Genomic DNA, 12,004 nt, shown 5'->3' with positions numbered 1-12,004 from the left:
CATCTGTAGGCGACGCCTTCTCGTCCAAATTGGCAAACGCCTGTGATATGCAGAAAGTGATGAGTCACAGCTTTAAGATCCGCCTAAATTGCTTGCGGGTTCTTGATTCGAATGGAGCCACCATTCAAAGGTACCAGCGCCATGGTAATGCTGCTCACTCAACTACGAAACAAGGTTTCTCGGGGCATTTGATCAGGAGGGACAGAAGCTGACCAGGCGAGCTGTTCGTCGTGAGGACAGGCTGACTGTCTGTCAAAACAGTAAAGTCGACTGTAGGTCATTGCCAATAATCAAGCTTAAACTACCCAACACCTAGCCGAGTAAACCACAGCGCTTACGTGGCCACGAGACAGATCATCAGAGAAGCCACGCATAACACGGAGAGGAAGCAAGTCTCCGACGGGTAGTGGCTAGCTACCACCCGTCGACCTTCAATGGTGGCTGACGCGGATCCTACGGCGGATCCAACCAAGTTCTAGAATAGGATAGGGTAGGATCGGGTAGGATATCCTTCTAAGATGGCGCATACTCACTGCGAAGGATTGGCCAAGATTGGGGTGGTATTAAGAAGATGCTGTTAATACAAAAAATGGTAAAAGTGTCAGGTGGAAATGGATAAAAGTAACGACTGAAGAATTTAAGCGAATCGTCTTGGCACAACTATAAGTTCTTCCCCGGCTGAGCAAGCATCCCTCTGGCAGTTTCCAAGAGAGGTGGCTCCTAGAGAAAGAATATTTAGAATTGAAAAATTCAAACCAAGTTGCCTGAACGTTGATACTAAAACGTTTTTCCTTAAAGAAGAAAAGCGGCGGCAGAATAAGAAAAAAATTATCTATGGTCTCATCTTCTGCACAGATTGGGCACAGAGGAGAGGGCACCAGACCAGCCCTGTGACGATAAAAATTTAATTCTGGTGTTCGACAGCGTAATCAGGTAAAAATTACTTCGGTTTTCCTGGTGTGAAAGGAATTTTTGTACCAAGAGAATATGAGCTGTCGAGATTCTGAAAAAACCTTGCTATAGCTGGGTTTGAGCAATTGCATATCTTCTGAATCTAGCAGTACTTAGGTAGGCTGATGTAGGAAGTAATGATAATACTGGGCCATTCAGCGCCACTCTCGCGAGACTGTCAGCCATTTCGTTCATGCATAATCCCTCGTGCCCATGCCCCCAAAGTAATCTGATTAAATTGATGTGGGCAGGCACTAGAAAATGAAGTGTACGTAAAAGGTTAGTACCACTATTTGCTATTTGGATTGGCATTATTGCATTTGCATTAGTACCACTCTTTGCATTGACAGCGGGAGTGGCACCGAAAGACACCGTTCTTAAATATCTGCCCTGTATCATGGCAGCAAAGAAGCTGACGTGATCCTGCCGGGCCGGTGTGATATCGCCGATTTGGAGACACGTGCAGCAAGCCTGCCTGAAGACACGTCAAAGCGTTCACATCGTCGTTGCAACGAGGGGGCGCTGCCGTCAAAGGATCAACCGAATAAAAGAAGCGCGGAAGGAGGCGACCGACACATTGGCAGCGGCAGTGGCACCGAAAGACACCGTTCTTAAAAATCTGCCCTGCATCATGGCAGGTTAGTGCTTATTTCCTTCCATTGAAAAAAAATCTGTTTTTATCGCACTTCCTGGTGCTGCTGCTGCTGCCAAGGTGTATTCTTCATGCATAATATTGTGTGTATCTCTACTGATTTGATTGTTTTGGAAATCGCGGGAAAGGATACTGGAAAGCAAGATACACGTTTGAAAGAACTACGCGACTTAGCCAAAACACTTGAGACTTTCCGGCGTGATATTAGAGCGGAGACGCGGGAGATTAAAGAAGGTACATGTTTCAGAGCTGAACGATGGCGCGTGCTATTGCGCTGATATCTGCAATAACGTAAAAGATACGGCCGCCGACATAGAACACTTGAGGATGGAAATGCAGCAACTGCTGAAACAAACCATGGATTTGAAGGCTGAAAACGCAAAGCTAACACAGAGGTGCGAGGAACTCGAGCAATATCAGCGCCTAAACAATCTGGAGACGAAAGGAGCCCCTGCTGGCAGCAACCCACTGACCGCGTGATACAAAAAATAGGCGAGAAAGTGGGTTAATGTGTCGAAGATGATGACGTTTACACGTGTCACTGGGTTCGGACGCCGAAACCTGGCGTCCTGAATATATTTGCGCGCTGTGTTAGAAGAAGCAAGCGAAATGCTCTGCTGTCGAAAAGTAGGAAGCAGAGGCTCAACAGCTCGCTGTTTGGTATGGAAGAACGACGACCAATCTTTGTAAATGAGCACTTGACACCTAAAAATAAAAACTTGCTTGCGGCTACGATTCACAAAAAGAAGGAAGCGCACTTGAAATTTGTATGGACATCCGGAGACAGGGTGCTTGCACGAAAAAATGAGGAATCCCCTGTTATCCGCATCGCTGATACGCCAGATTTGGAGCAAATTTACAGCGAGTACGAAAAGTCTGGCCTTCTTTTTTTTTTTCTTTTTTTTTGTTTGTTCGTTTGTGCTGTTCATATTACGTATGGCTGAGCTGATCGACAACTGCAGATATTATACTCTCAATGAATTTAATAGCGAGTTATCCACAAAAGAAAAGGGTTTACAATAATACACATAAATTGCAGAAGCATAAAGGGAAAAGCCGATAATATTGCAGTTTTGCTCTCGTCCATATCTTCTGATATTGGCATTTTAATCTTTACGGAAACTTGAATAACAGATAAAGCACACGCACCACTACCGTTCAGAATAACTCTGTCGTGCAGGAAAAAAAGGTGGTGGAATAGCCATTTATTTCGGGGTTACTTTATCTCATGAGAACCTTGAACACGTAGTGTGCGCATTAGCAAATTGTTAATTATTGCGCTTTATCGTCCACCCCATGGGCAGACAAATAAATTCCTAGAATTTTTGGACACATTACTTGATGCCACTACTTCTTATAATACTCCTTGTGTCGTTATGGGCGACACCAACATAGATCTCATTTCAGATGAACCATATGCGAAAAAGTTAGCACTTGTTTTTTCCACTTACGGTTTAACAAACTAGACCACAAAACCAACCAGGATTACTACGCACAGTGCAACAGTACTAGATATTTGTGCTTCGAATGCAAACCCATGCGAATCAAAAACTGAGATTCTCGCTTCATTTGTTGCTTCATTTGCTCCAGAAAAAACAGCCAACCAACTAAACAGCTGACAACTGAGCGACTAATAAATGATGAAACGAGGGAAACGTTTTTTCATATAGTTAAAGAAATTGATTGGAACGACGTATATTGCAAAGAAAATGTAAACGATGCGTATGATACATTCATAAAGTTGCTTCGCGCTTGCTATGATGCTGCGTTTCCAGTAAAAATATCTTCTAGAAATAAAAGAAAGCAAAGGAAGCCATTGGTTACCTCAGATTTATATTATCGTATCAAAGTAAAGAATGAGTTATATAATGACTTTGTGAGCACGCGGGCGCCTGGTAAATTCAAACTATACAAAAAATACCGAAACGCCCTAACGTCCGATCTGAAAAAAGCAAAGCACCAATATTACGATAAAACGTTTGAAACAATTTACAACAACCGAAGAAAGATATGGGTCGTGGTGAACTCGTTCACTTCAAGGAAAAAGGTTACTAATGTCTGTGAGGAGCTTACCATAAATAAATGGAGAAACGCTGCGCGAAGAAAGATTGGCTGATGCTATGAATACTCACTTTATTAACGCCGGCTCGTGTGTATCTTCTTGTGAAACAGAATGCGATGATAGCGCTCTCAATGCAAATACAATATTTCAATCTATCTACATGCAACCTACGTACCCGGTAGAAATATCAAATGTAATAAAACAATTAAAGAATAATGTAGCGCCAGGGATCGATGAAATATGCCTGCTGAAATAAAATTGCTTGCGCCATTAATTTGTGGCGTAGTTGGTCACATCCTTAATCCTTCTCTTTAAAAAGGCATTTTTCTGAGCTAATTAAAGACGGCGAAAGTTACTGCGATCTATAAAGGGGGTGGTGTAAACAACTTATCGAACTATCGTCCCATATCTGTACTTCCCACAATATCAAAAATTTTTGAAGCCGTTATTTTTGAAAGACTCCTGGTATTCTTTGAAAAACATCAGCTAATTGCCAAAAATGAATATGGTTTTCGAAAGCACAAGTCAACTGTGCAGGCTCTAGTAAACATCAAAGACAAAATCCTCGAAAATATGGAGAATAGGGAATATACACTTGGTCTGGTTCTAGACCTTAGGAAAGCCTTTGACTCTATAGAATTCCATTTATTACTACACAAATTATCCAGGTATTGAGTCCGAGGCATTGCGCTTGATCTTCTCAGAAGCTACTTCTCTGATCGTTTTCAACTTGTCAAGAATAACGAAGCATTTTCAACGGAAATGAAAATAAAACAAGGTGTCCCTCAGGACTCTATACTTGGGCGACTATTATTTACCATCTATATCAAATTATCTCTATCCATGGTACCTCTGACGTCATCATGTATGCAGATGACAAATATATATATATATATATATATATATATATATATATATATATATATATATATATATATATGTGTGTGTGTGTGTGTGTGTGTGTGTGTGTGTGTGTGTGTGTGTGTGTGTGTGTGTGTGTGTGTGTGTGTGTGTGTGTGTAGATATAATGTAAATATATAACCTTGCAACAGTTGAACGCGATGCCAATGCATATCTTTTTCATCTGTCCAGAACGGCTAAAACGGAACAAGCTGACATTAAATGCCTCCAACAATACATACATAATATTTCATCCTATCCATAAACCATTGTACAGAAACGTAATGCTCAAATTTGAAGAAAGCCTAATTAAACATGTTGAAAAACTAAACTTTCCCGGGGTATGGTTTCAAGATAAATTAAGTTGAACTACACATATAAGTTATCTCATTTCCGATTTAGCACGTACAGTTGGATGTTTGTGCAGGATAATTCACTTTATACCACTCCGGCTAAAGCGAACCCTTTAGTATTCTCTTTTCTATCCCAACTTTACATATGGTTCACTTGTTTGGAGTACCACCACAAAAACAAGGCGGTAGGATAGCGAAATGGTAAGATAGCGATATTTTAACGTGATTATCATAAGGAAAAACCAATACTGAGTAATTTCTAATATTAAGTGAAAGGTACATCTTGTTTAACCAGCTTTCTTTAGCGTAGAGGTAGTTCTCTAGTCGACAATATAGGGAGTGAATATCGCTGTCTGATGCAGTGAAAGCTATATCATCTGCGTATACATATGTCTGTACATCCTGGTGCTGAGGAATGGAACTCATCAGAACGATAAATTATATTGGCAAAGTGACAGCTCATTGAGGAACACCTCCTCATTGATTATGTACGCTTGAAGAAAAGCCTCTTAGATAGCAGTAGAATTTCCTCCCAATTAAATATTGACATGTCCAGTTTACAAGATGATTTGGAAACTCTAGATTTCGTATATAGCCAATAAAATTACGTATTCTACACTGTCGTAGGCTTTTGGGATATCTATATATTTGGGATATGTCTTTGACGCCGTGTTAATTTATTCTACTAAGTCCACGTGAGCATGCCAGATTGAACATGATGGCCGGCATCCAATTTGGCAGGGACTAAGCAAGTCTTTGTTCTCTGCAAATTTAAGCATACGGTCATATAGAAGCCTCCATTAATTTCACCAAATTTGAGGTTAGCGCGATTGGTATAATGTTATCTATTGTATACCCTTCCCCATGATTTTAAAGAGTTTGAATTATTTTAGCAATTTTTCACGCAGATGGAATCCTTGAAATTATGAGTGATTCATAATAGCTAAAACGTCATCAGGATCTTCCTTAAATAAAATATTGATCATGGCAGAGGTAACCCCGTCTGCACTGGGAGCTGAATCTGGCAGTCGCTCCACGATTTGAGCCAGTTCTAAGGTAGTAATTTCTTCAAATCATGTGATGCAATTCGTTAGCTAGAACAAATGGCCAAACTGAAGAACATCTAATTTCTGATCCATTCGCAATTTCTTCTAGTGATTGGTTCATTTCATTACTACTTAATACTATAGAGTCTATAGTAATTGGACGCGGAAGAACTTTTCTACTGCGGAGAGAACAGAATAAAGCGTGTTTATTTTTATTGTTAGATACGAAGCCAAAATGCTTGCAGTCGTATTCGTCTTTGGCTTTTGAAGCTGTATTTTTAAAGACGCCTCGAAAAAGTTTATAATCGCTCCAATTTTTGGGACTCTGGTTATGTAATAATTTGTCCAAATGGCTTTTCTTTTTCTATAATCACGAGTGCATTCTTCATTCCACCAAGGGCTATATGAATTTCAGTTGTTTACGCGAATCTCAAATTCAGACTTATCGCGAGAACCTTTCAAAGCAGAGCAGATAATCGTAGTTTTTTGCTTAGTGCACGCATCAGACAAAGAAAAGAGGACATTTCGAAAGCATCTTTAAAAATATTGTAATTAATGAAAGTTCACATCTGATCACTCATAAACGCTATAGGTCGTGCTACTTCAAAAATTACTGGAGTATGATAATTGCTTGTCGCATAGTCAACAGTCGACCAGGAAGATACGGAGAGACTCGGGCCAGAGAATGTAAGATCTATTACAGAGTAAGATCGACCAACCACAAGCATAATAGATTTGCATTTTACACATGTTAGCCCATTGTCCAATCACCAGTTCCATAATCTGGTGCCGCACGAGTCTGTTCTTAATTCACACGATATATGGTGAGAATTGAAGTCACTTGACAGTAGGATGTCCCGTCCACAAGAAATAAGAACCCTATCCAGTGTGCCTGTGTCATGTACGCCAAAAGGAAACTATGCATTTACAATGTTAAAGGAGCAGCATCCAGGGAGATTCAGCTGTATCGCAAGGATTTCACATTCAGAAGTACTATAAAGTTGAAATGAAATTTTGGCCTTATGGCAAATGTGAGACGAAATTAATGTAATTAATCCGCCACCTCTAGTAGGACAGTCTAGATGAAATGATCTGTAAAATTTTATTTTAAGATGTTTTGCAGAATTTAACCAAGTTTCATGTAAGAAAATACATCAAGGTTAAGTTGAGTAGTCAGACAATATAAATCTACTGAAGCAGAATATAAAGAGCAACAGTTCCACTGAAGCACTTTCAGCGACCATATGGTTTAGAAAGTGCCGCCGCCAAAACAGCCTTCCGTAGAATGCCTTCTTTTGGTATAGCACTGGGCTGACTTTTCTTAGGTTTTGAGTGAGGACCGGAGGAGGAATCTTCATTGATTGATGACATTGTTCTTTCATACATCCGAATGTTTTGTTCCCCATCTGTCATTTCCAACTCTGTGTTAACCAGATTACGAGTAGCAGGCCCCAAGGAAGAGGAAGTCCAAGGTTCGAAGTCCAAGATTCATTAGAAGGATGGGTAACTGAGCTTGTTTGTTGCCTATCACTAGTTTGTTGCGTAGAGTCAACAGTTTGGGTCGCAGCAGGACTTGGACACGTAGCTTGCATAAAATGAGATAAGTTTCTAGAGATGGCCTGCATATACATTCCCCAAGGCTCGTTGCCAGCCGTTCCATAGCTTTTGTAACTGCCTTTTCCACAGCGGCCTCTATAGGTGCAGTTAGCGATACGTCCGAGGTAAGAGTTTGCCTCCCAGTAAAACCCGCATAACCAAGCCTGCTTTCTTTAACGATGCTTACCACCTCCTTCCTGGAGCAACGGCGTCTTTCAATTATTTCTACCACCTGCAATTCCTGAGCCCTAACAGAGCAGTTCGAATAATTGGCTGGGTGACTTCCACCACAGAGGCAGCATCGCTCATCTTGGACACTACAATCGCTCCGATCGTGCTCTTCCGCGCATTTACAACAACGCTGACTAGACTTGCATCCTACACTACTATGGCCCTATCGCCAGCAATTACGGAATTGTAGCGAACGCGATGCCAGAGGTTCAACTCTGAACACAAGGGGTCACACCTTTAGTTCCGATGGACAGGAAGTTCCTGCGAATGTTGCAATCCCCGATTCTCTTGGGGCCCTCTTATTGTCTACCACTTGATTGCAGCGATTAACAGCAATTACTCCAGTCCCAGACAATATCCCTAATGTTCTTTTTTATGGAGATAGATCAGCATCGATACCTCTGACTTATTCCCTTGGTGCATGCGAGGTGAGCAGGGGTGAAGGCACTTACCGGCAGTGACGCGAACGATGAGCACTTCAGCAAAACCGCGACACAGGTCTGGTCTGGTGATCTGCACGCGAGACCCTCACGGCCGAACTGTCTCACTTCTGTCATGGTCTGGTGTGAAGCGGTAACAGCACGTAGAGATTTCTAGGGATGAAATTCATGAGGTCGCACTTGACATCAGCGACGGCTGTCGAACTTGTAGCTCTGCGTGCAACAATTCAGCAACGACTTGTACTGAATTAAACGCATATTTTTCTACCTTTGCGGATGAATTTCATGACCGTTCGATTTACGATAACTACCTGTTGTTGAAAAACTAACTATGTGAACTAAAGAATCAATTTGTTCCCAGGATAACCATTCGCTCCAATCGAGAAAAACGATGGTTTACGATATTCTAAAAACGACTAGAAAATAAAAAAGCGCCTCTATCGCCACGCTAAAGTTAAGGCAAACTCACTTGCGTGGGAGAAATATTACTCTGCTGAAATGGCGTACTTAATTGGAATTGGCGATGCCAAGCGAACTTTCACTATGACCTGCCAAACATTCTTCTTACTAATGCAAGAAAAATCTGTCAGGTGGTAAACCCCGAAGAAGCGCGTATCAATACTTTTACTATCTAGCTGTGTGAATCGGTGACATATTTCACCTCCAGTAACATGTTGAACAACGCATTTTCTTTAGTGTTCACTAGTGAAATGGGGACACGTCCTCCTCCGCCAACCACAAATATACAATGCAACATGCCAGCCATCACATTCAAGCACGTGTGTTTTTACCTGTAATAGAAAATATTAAGTTGTCTTCGTCATCTGGCATCGATGACATTAACTCTAAACTACTAAAAAAACACGAAACATATTTCTGCAGCGTTTCTCTATTTATTATTTTCACAGTTTCTTTCCACAGGCACCGTGCCAGCGGGGCGGAAGATGGGGAAGGTTATTCCAGTCTACAAATCGAGTAACAAAATTCTCCACTAAATTACCGCCCCATCTCATTGACAAGTGTTCCCTGCAAGATCATGGCGCAGGTAATCTACTCTCATATTATGAACTTTCTAGACGCAAACAACTTCTTTCATCCTTCGCAGCACGGGTTCCACGGGACCGGTCTTGCGAGACCCAGCTTGCACTATTACTTCAGGACATTCATGCTAATCTTGACAGTAACATACAAACAGACGCCATATTTTTGGATTACGCGAAAGCGTTTGACAAAATATCTCATCAACGCCTATTACTAAAGTTTCTCGTTTGTATTTACACCCTGATATCCTAAAATGGCTTGAGCAATATTTAACTGACTGCTCGCAGTATATCTCAGTTAATAGCCACACTTCTAACATGGCACCCGAAACATCAAGAGTACCACAGGGGTCGGTCCTTGGCGCCCTGCTTTTCTTTCTTAATTTACACTAACGACTTACCCTTTCATGTGTTATGCAATATCCGTATGTTTTCCGATGATTGTGTTATTTACTGCGCAGTCAATACTATGACTGAGCAAACAGCTCTTCAATTTGACCTTAGACGTGCAATAATGGCGTGATTTTTGACTGATGACACCTAACTCTAATAAATGCAACTTTGTGTCATTTACCAGCTTCCATAGGCCGCTTCGCTTTTGTTATCGGATTGGTGACGTCACCGTGGAATTAGTAGAATGCTACAAATACTTAGGTGTCATCTGGGCTAATGACCTAACCTGGAACGCGCATGTTACTAATGTTATTATCGGCTAACAAAACATTCGGATTTCTAAGACGTCACCTTCGCTTTGCTCCACTGCATGTAAAACTGTTAGCCTATAGATCATTGGTAAGAACGAAACTTGAATACGCATCTGCCGTCTGGGATCCGCGTAAAGCATATCCCGCCAATGCTCTCGAGGAATGGAGGAAGAAGTGGAGAAGGAAAGGCAGAGAGGTTAACCAGTTTAGCTTAACCGGTTTGCTACCCTACACATGGGAGTGGGATGGGGGGATGAAAGATGGGGAGAAGAGATAGAGAGAGCACATAACGTGGCACACACATCGTTAGTTACAGTCCGTCACTCTTGCGCGGTACCTGACTTCACTGTCACAGCCGCTTGTCCAAGCCCGTCTCCTTCATAAACCTAAGTAGTCCCTTCGTCACCTTCAGCTGCGATGTCTTCTGTCGGCGATATGTGAAAATGGTTGCAACTGACAGTGGTCTATTGTCAAGGTGCGCTAGAACGGACGCCAGGGACTGTCGCTGAACATTATATTCAGGACAGTCGCACAGAATGTGCTCCAGCGTCTCTTCGCAAAGAAAGGCATTGCAGACAGCGTTGTCGGCCATTCCAATGCGAAATGAGTAAGATTTCGTGAAGGCCACCCCTAGCCATAAGCGATAAAGCAGGGTGGCCTCAGTTCGGCGGAGTCCAGTTGGCATACAAAGCTGCATCAGAGTGGGCAGGTCGTATTGACGATTGCTCCGGTTGGTCTGGCTGCTTGGTGTGCACCATAGAGAGAGCGTGATCTCCCGTGAAAGCACTCGAAGTCTGCTGGCTGCGTCGGACCGTGAAAGTAGTATGGCCTCTTCCTGTGTGTCTTCAAGAGCAGCCCGAGCGGCTTTCTCGGTGTCTTCATTTCCTATGACGCCGCAGTGACTTGGCAGCCACTGAAGCGTCACGTGATGCCCTTTCGCATGTGATGTATGGAGTAGGCATCTAATATCGAACACGAGCTGTTCGAATGGTCCGCGACGCAGAGCTGATAGCACAGATTGTAGGGCTGCCTTTGAGTCACTAAAGACTGACCATTGTCAAAGTGGTTCCCGATTGACGAAACAAAGTGCAGCGCGAAGAGCAGCTAGTTCCGCAGATGTCGATGTCGTTGGGTGGTCAGTCCTAAAGCTGATGCTAATAGCTCTTGCTGGGACGACCCCAGCACCGGACGAACAATGGATGTTTGTGGAACCATCAGTATAAATATGTACACTGTCCGCGTACCTCTCGTGCAGAAGAAGCAGAGACGGATGTTTCAGCACAGGCGACGACAGCTCAGACTTCTTCCAGATTCCTGGTACGCTGAGATGGACTGTGGGGCTGATAAGACACCAAGGGGGTATCGATGGTTTAGATGCAGCGGTGAAGCCCGAGGGAAGTTTGCCGTTGTACTTGACGATAGTTTTAGAGAATGATGCTTGGTGCCTGTCTGAAGGTAGTGTTGCAAGGTGGTGATAGGGGGCACGTGCAAAATGTTTTATGTGCGTTCTCAGGGCTTCCACCCTAATGTGAGTTTGCATTGGATGGTCCCGAGCAATCGCAATAGTTTCCTCTGTTGATGTACATCTGGGCAAACCAAGGTGAACTCTGAGTGCTTGAGCTTGTGCTGCCTGCAGAACACCAATATTTGTCGTGCAGGTGTTGGTCAGTACAGGTAGACTATGTCTTAAGAAACCGAGAAAGAGAGCTCTGTAGAGTTTCAGCATTGCGTCTATTGACATCCCCCACGTCTTTCCTGTCAAGTATTTAAACAACTGGGAGGTTGCTGCCAGGCACTGTTTCATGTAGGCCACGTGCGGGCTCCAACAGAGGTCTCGGTCGATAATTACGCCAAGAAATGTGTGGGTTCTGACATAGGAAATGGTCCGCCCATTGATTGACATGACATAAGGCGTCATTTTTTTGCGAGTAAATGCCATTAGTGCGCATTTTTCTCGTGATATGCTGAGACCTTGTTTACTCAAGCAGCTCGCTGTCAAAGTAGCCGCTCTTTGAAGCCGTGCACGTAT

This window comes from Dermacentor variabilis, chromosome 1, assembly GCF_050947875.1.
Source record: "Dermacentor variabilis isolate Ectoservices chromosome 1, ASM5094787v1, whole genome shotgun sequence".
Classification (NCBI taxonomy): domain Eukaryota; kingdom Metazoa; phylum Arthropoda; class Arachnida; order Ixodida; family Ixodidae; genus Dermacentor; species Dermacentor variabilis.
Note: the sequence above shows the minus strand (reverse complement) of the source record.